Source organism: Trachypithecus francoisi, unplaced genomic scaffold (genome assembly GCF_009764315.1).
Source record: "Trachypithecus francoisi isolate TF-2019V2 unplaced genomic scaffold, Tfra_2.0 Lachesis_group3, whole genome shotgun sequence".
NCBI lineage: Eukaryota > Metazoa > Chordata > Mammalia > Primates > Cercopithecidae > Trachypithecus > Trachypithecus francoisi.
This window is the reverse complement of record NW_022681468.1, coordinates 60,259,130-60,265,155: the sequence shown is the minus strand read 5'-3', so window position 1 is coordinate 60,265,155 and position 6,026 is coordinate 60,259,130. Positions and strand designations below refer to the sequence as shown.

Genomic DNA, 6,026 nt, shown 5'->3' with positions numbered 1-6,026 from the left:
CAGGTTCAATTGATTCTCCTGCCTCAGCCTCCTGAGTAGATGGGATTACAGGCGTGCACCACCATACCCAGCTAATTTTTGTATTTTTAGTAGAGATGGGGTTTCACCGCGTTGGTCAGGCTGGTCTTGAACTCCTGACCTCCTGATCTGCCTGCCTGGGACTCCCAAAGTGCTGAGATTACAGGCATGAGCCACTGCGTCCTGCCAGCTAAATTAGTTTTTAAGATAATGTATGTTTCTACCAGTGGGGATCACATTTCAGGCAAAGAGAAGATCCCACTTAAAGGTTTTGACACATAAAAGGGCTGTGGGAACTGTAGGTTCTGTGGAGTTACCGGGAGGCAGAAACAGTGAGAAGCCTGGCATGATTATGAAAATACTATTTTCCATTCTAAAAGTTTAGGATTTCTTAAAAAAAAAAAAAAAAAACCCGTGGAGGAAGAAACCAGTGGAGGTTTTTAAGCAGGGGTGTGAGAGCAATAGCACTGGATTGAAAGGTAAAATGTAAAAACCAGATAAAGGAAAACAATGAATCCACAGTGAATAAAGTTGAAGATGCAAGTAGATTTTTACAAAATGGCTATTTGAGTGAATGACATCTCAGAGATAATCTTATTTACTGATAAAGAAGTTGAGGCCACCTTAGAAAGACCAAAGAACCAGAAAAGGAGGGAAGGTCATGCCAAACAGTCACTGTGTAACAATGTCAGCAGCAAACTCTTTTTTTTTTTTTTTTTTTTTGAGGCGGAGTCTCGCTCTGTCGCCCGGACTGGAGTGCAGTGGCCAGATCTCAGCTCACTGCAAGCTCCGCCTCCCAGGTTTACGCCATTCTCCTGCCTCAGCCTCCCGAGTAGCTGGGACTACAGGTGCCCACCACCTCGCCCGGCTAGTTGTTTTTTTTGTATTTTTAGTAGAGAGGGGGTTTCACCGTGTTAGCCAGGATGGTCTCGATCTCCTGACCTCGTGATCCGCCCGTCTCGGCCTCCCAAAGTGCTGGGATTACAGGCTTGAGCCACCGCGCCCGGCTACAGCAAACTCTTGTCTCTCTTCCCAATGCACCACTCCCTTGACTATTCTTTTTTTTTTTTTTTTTTTGAGACGGAGTCTTGCTCTGTCGCCCAGTCTGGAGTGCAGTGGCCGGATCTCAGCTCACTGCAAGCTCCGCCTTCCAGGTTTACGCCATTCTCCTGCCTCAGCCTCCCGAGTAGCTGGGACTACAGGCACCCGCCACCTCGCCCAGCTAGATTTTTGTATTTTTTAAGTAGAGACGGGGTTTCACCGTGTTAGCCAGGATGGTCTCGATCTCCTGACGTCATGATCCGCCCGTCTCGGCCTCCCAAAGTGCTGGGATTACAAGCGCGAGCCACCGCGCCCGGCCAACTATTCTTCCCATAGTAAACATTTAAAAGCTGCTGTTTAAACCTGCTAAAAAAAACAAAAACAAAAACATGGCCACACTGTCAGAGAATCCAAAAAAGGTAGCTTGGAGAGTAGAAGAGGCAAATGCAAAAGGAAAGCTACTACTAGGTGCAGTGTGATGCAAGTAAAAGGTAGAAAAAAAGACCTAGTTTGCTATTTGGAAGTAAAGGTGCTGGTGAGAGGATTTATGATTAACCAGCGTTGTGACAAGAAACATCGTCTTGTAAATAATTATTTGCAGACGCGACAGATTCCAGATGAGGAACTTGGAGCCCAGTAGTAATACTACTGCACCTTGAACAAGAGGTTAAATGGTAAGTGATGGGTGAATGCAGGGGCACAAGTGTAACAGAATCTTAAAGGGAGAGAGGCCAGATTGGAAAGAAGTTTGTTTTTTTGTTAAAGTGGAGATGGCGGTACAACTGAAGAGGACTGCTAAGATTGTCAACGCATAGTACCCTTCAGTTTGTCCAGAGGATAACATATCCCTTTATATATATATATACACACACACACATATATATAACATATATATATACACACACACATATATATAACTATATATATATATTTTTTTGCTTGGCCAACTTTAGTCAGGTTTCTGAATCTTCTGCTAGGCTCTTCTGTACACTTTCTTTGTAAAATCCAGTTTAAACAAAGAACTTTGCTAAGTCAGATTAGCAATAAACCCCTATCCTTGATAGCTGATCATCCTCATTATCTGATCAGGTTCTTCAGTCTCCACCACCCCCCAGGTGATGCCTCATCATCTTGGCCTGTCTTCAGCAAAAATCCTATTAGGTGGGTTTAGCCAAAATCCCCCTTACCCTGATGTTTCCTCTTAATAATTTTCCATTCACTTACCTCTGCTCCTTGGCTATAAATCTCCACTTGCCCATGCTGTATGGGGAGTTGAGCCCAATATCTCTTTCCCCACTGCAAGTCTCCGTTGCAGTCAGTGGTCCCCATACCTATTGCGATGGTCCTGAATAAAGTCCTCCTTTTCGTGCTTTAACAAGTGTCACTAACTACTTTTTTCTTTAACAATAGCCCGTTCTCCAAACCCCTAAGTCCACGATTGTTTATTTTTCAGGAAACCTGAGTGAGCCCAAGGTCCATACCATCGTGAGATTTGTGGGTTTAAGGCTGAATTTCTGTCCGTTTTTAGGTAAATGTTTTAGTGTGAAAGCTTGAACAATTGTTGGGAAAGCCTTAGATTTGACCCGCAAAATGACATTTTGCCGTTTTTGGAGGGGAGGGGTCACGGCGCTGTGTTTAAGATCAGGCGTGTGAAAGGCCCTAAACACCCTCCTTTCCTTTGGGAAGTCTCTACGGAGGGAAAAGCACGTAGGAGCAGCGGTCCCCACCCTCGCTGGCGGCGGGGCGGGGCTGCGGGGGCGGGGCTGGGGCCGCACAGGCAGCCAGGATCCCTGGGAGGGCCAGGCCTGTGCGCTGCGAACCCACGTGACTTTTTCGCCTCCCGAGACACCGACGCATGCGCATCGTGCGCTCGACCAGGCGGCGGTGGCGCGGGTGGCGGCTGCTGTGGTGGCTGTGGGGACGGAGGCAGTGAAGTGCCATCTTCGGCTAGGTCGTCACAGGCTTCGGCTCATGGCATCGAGTAGCATCTATTACAAGGTCTGCTGGGGCGGGCTCCTTGAAATTAGCTGGGGGCGGAGGGTGGTACTTGGGACTGAAAAGGGCCTGCCCGGCTTCAGGCCGCGCTGTGGCCGCGGCCTCCCTCTCCCGCCCTGTTTGAGGCCTGGCTCGGACTCAGCGGCCAGTTGTCCATTCCTTTCTCCTTCCCACCTGTTGGGTGGAGCGGTGCGAGGTATTTTTTTCTTAGACCAAACGTTTCACTTGAGGGGTGCGTTAGGTAGGGTGGGGAAGTGTGGGCCTCCTTCGCCTGGATTTAGGAAGATATTTGCGGGTAATTCTAAAGCTCTTGCTTCCCTCGGAGCTGGAACACAGCTGGGATGGCTGGAAGTGGAAGGAGCACATTCGCAGCCGCCAGAGGATTGGGAAGATAATATACGTTCTATTACTAATGCATGTGAGCGCCCTGTAGGGCACGTTCTGCCTTCTAACTACATAAGCAACCTTTTAGAGACCCTAAGTCACAGCACCCAAAGCTTTTGGCAGGATATTTTAGAACAGAAAAAACAGACATCAGAGATCCTGGTAGAAGTTTTTCAGGGAATCTGCTTAAGAATATTTAACTTTGGTAATCAGAGACCGCCACTGGTGTTTTTTCTCCAAAATCACATCTTTAAGTTAATTAATACTTGAAGTTAATAAATAATACTGCTCAGTGTATTAGTGATGATGCCATAATACCATGTAAATTTATGCCGATTCTAATATTATTTTTTTGTTTGATATTCATATGGCCTTCTGTTTGAGGACTTCAGATTATTTAGCAACTGATTTAATCTGTTCAGAAATAAACTTTGCTACAGCTGGAAAGCGTGAGGCTTGAGAAATCAAATTTCGGACAGGGAAGTATGAAACTCATGTTGGAACTTAAGTGTTTGAGGCTCTATGGGAGCTTGAATGGAGTGAAAAGAACAAGCGTTTACTGTCAGGTTTTCCTCCTCCCTCTAGATTTATAACCTCATTCTAGAGTTGCAAAAGTTGGAACTTTCCACTGTTCACTGTCTAGCAGGGATAAAGTGATGGAAAGGAGTTCTGTTAAAGAAGACTAGTACTTAGATTGTGAACTCTGAAGTAGGGGTTGAGCATAGATGGCTAATAGGTGGTTATGAATCACTATTTGTTTAAAGTCTCAATATTTTTACTCGCGTATCTTATAATTGAATAAGAAAGAAGATGTTTAAAAGTCAAATGATAAAAATTGTATGTGCTGTTTTCGTGGTACGTTTTAACAAATCTTCATGGAAGATAGGACTTTAAAAAAATTTAAAAATAGCCAAAAGAGGAAGAAAGTGGTATAGTTCCAGGCAAATGGTGCGTTTTCCAAAAAGCCGAAGATGGTGTAGACATTTATGTAAATGCATATACAAAGTCTAGTTTCTAGAACACAGTGTTTAATATGTAGAGACCTTAAAACGTCAGCCTATGATTACTTAGCCCCTAAAAACAGCTGCCAAAACCAGTGGTTATGATACTTTCTTTTCTTCTTACATCCCACATCTCCAGATTGCCTTATTTGTGGATGAGATTTGTGTATTGCAAAGATACTTGAAAACTCCTTTCAGTCTTTAGTGATGACTTCAGATTTTTATGTATTGCTCTGTTTATGAAAAAGAATAGTCAATGGTATAATGTTTAAGTACCTCTACAGGAATAAGAAGCATACAGAGAATTTTAAAAAATAAGGTATTAGGTCAAAAGACGGCGTTTCACTCTTGTTGCCCAAGCTGGAGCACAATGGCGTGATTGGCTCACTGCAACCTCTGCCTCCCGGGTTCAGGTGATTCTCCTGCCTCAGCCTGCGATTACAGATGCGTGCCACCATGCCCGTTTAATTTTTTATATTTTTAGTAGAAATGGGGTTTCACCATGTTAGCCAGGCTGGTCTCGAACTCCTGACTTCAGGTGATCCGCCTGCCTCGGCCTCCCAAAGTGCTGGGATTACAGGCGTGAGCCACCATGCTCGGCCAAAATGTCCCATTTTTAATTAAGTGTTGGTAATTGAAGTCATCCTCCGAAAGACCTTTTAAATTTTAAGATTTCATAATTGTCACTGAAATATTTAATGTATGTCATAACTATACTAAAAGTGAAAGGTATGATAAATGTATTTTTTATATATTGCATATTCTCTTTATGTTATGTTTCATTTTATACTCGTGTCCTTTGTGCCTATCATATGATTTTATAATAAAGTGTAAAAATAATAATATATAATATAATAAAGTGAAAAGGAATCGACTGGTTTGGTGAGTTGAAAAAGGGAGGACTTTTATTAGTCTGGGGGAACAGCTTGTGTCAAGGCTCAGAAGGGAAGAATCTAAGGGGCTCTGGAAGTGGCAATGAGGAGGAGTATTGTAAGATTAATATTTTTGGAAACTTAAGTTGGGACTGGATCATTCAGAGATACTGTGCTGTTACACAGCAAGTATTATTTTAGGTTCTAGGGGGACAGCAGTGAACAAAACTGACAAGGCCTCGTTGTCACTGAATTTAATTTTTTTTTCCTTTTACTCCTGTTGAGCTGTGATCAGGGAATTTAATATTCTAGTAATATTAGGTTGCAGTAGTGCAGCAGTGTTTCTCATTTTTTTTTTTTTTCTGCAGCCCACAATAAGATGTATATGGACATCACTAACTCAATAAATAGTTCAATTGTGTGTGCTTCAACATTATGCCCTTAAGGTGTGCATGCACTCTGGCATATATATTTTTCTACGTTTACAAAATGAGAAGCTGGTTTGAAGCAATCTGCAGTTTGAAAAACATTGATCCAGAGGGGACAAAATAAATACTTAAATTATAACGCCAGTAGTGTGAATGGAAAGAAAGGGATGGTTAATTTTTTTAAGATGTATTATCCCATTCTGTCACCCAGGTTGAAGTGCATGGTCAGCTCACTGCAACCTCCACCTCCCAGGGCTCAGGTGATTCTCCTGCCTCAGCTTCCCAAG

At 43.3% G+C, this 6,026-nt stretch overlaps 1 protein-coding gene across 2 annotated transcripts in view; it reads left to right on the top strand.

The window, feature by feature from the left end:
- The first annotated feature begins 2,907 nt into the window (after positions 1 to 2,907).
- The window catches only part of PRPF39 (pre-mRNA processing factor 39), a 34,313-nt gene continuing 31,194 nt past the window's right edge, over positions 2,908 to 6,026 (top strand). For both annotated transcript variants that reach the window (XM_033188142.1, XM_033188143.1), the window contains exon 1: positions 2,908 to 3,057. The gene's annotated coding sequence lies outside the window, so the exon portion shown is untranslated. The remainder of the gene's footprint in view (positions 3,058 to 6,026) is intronic.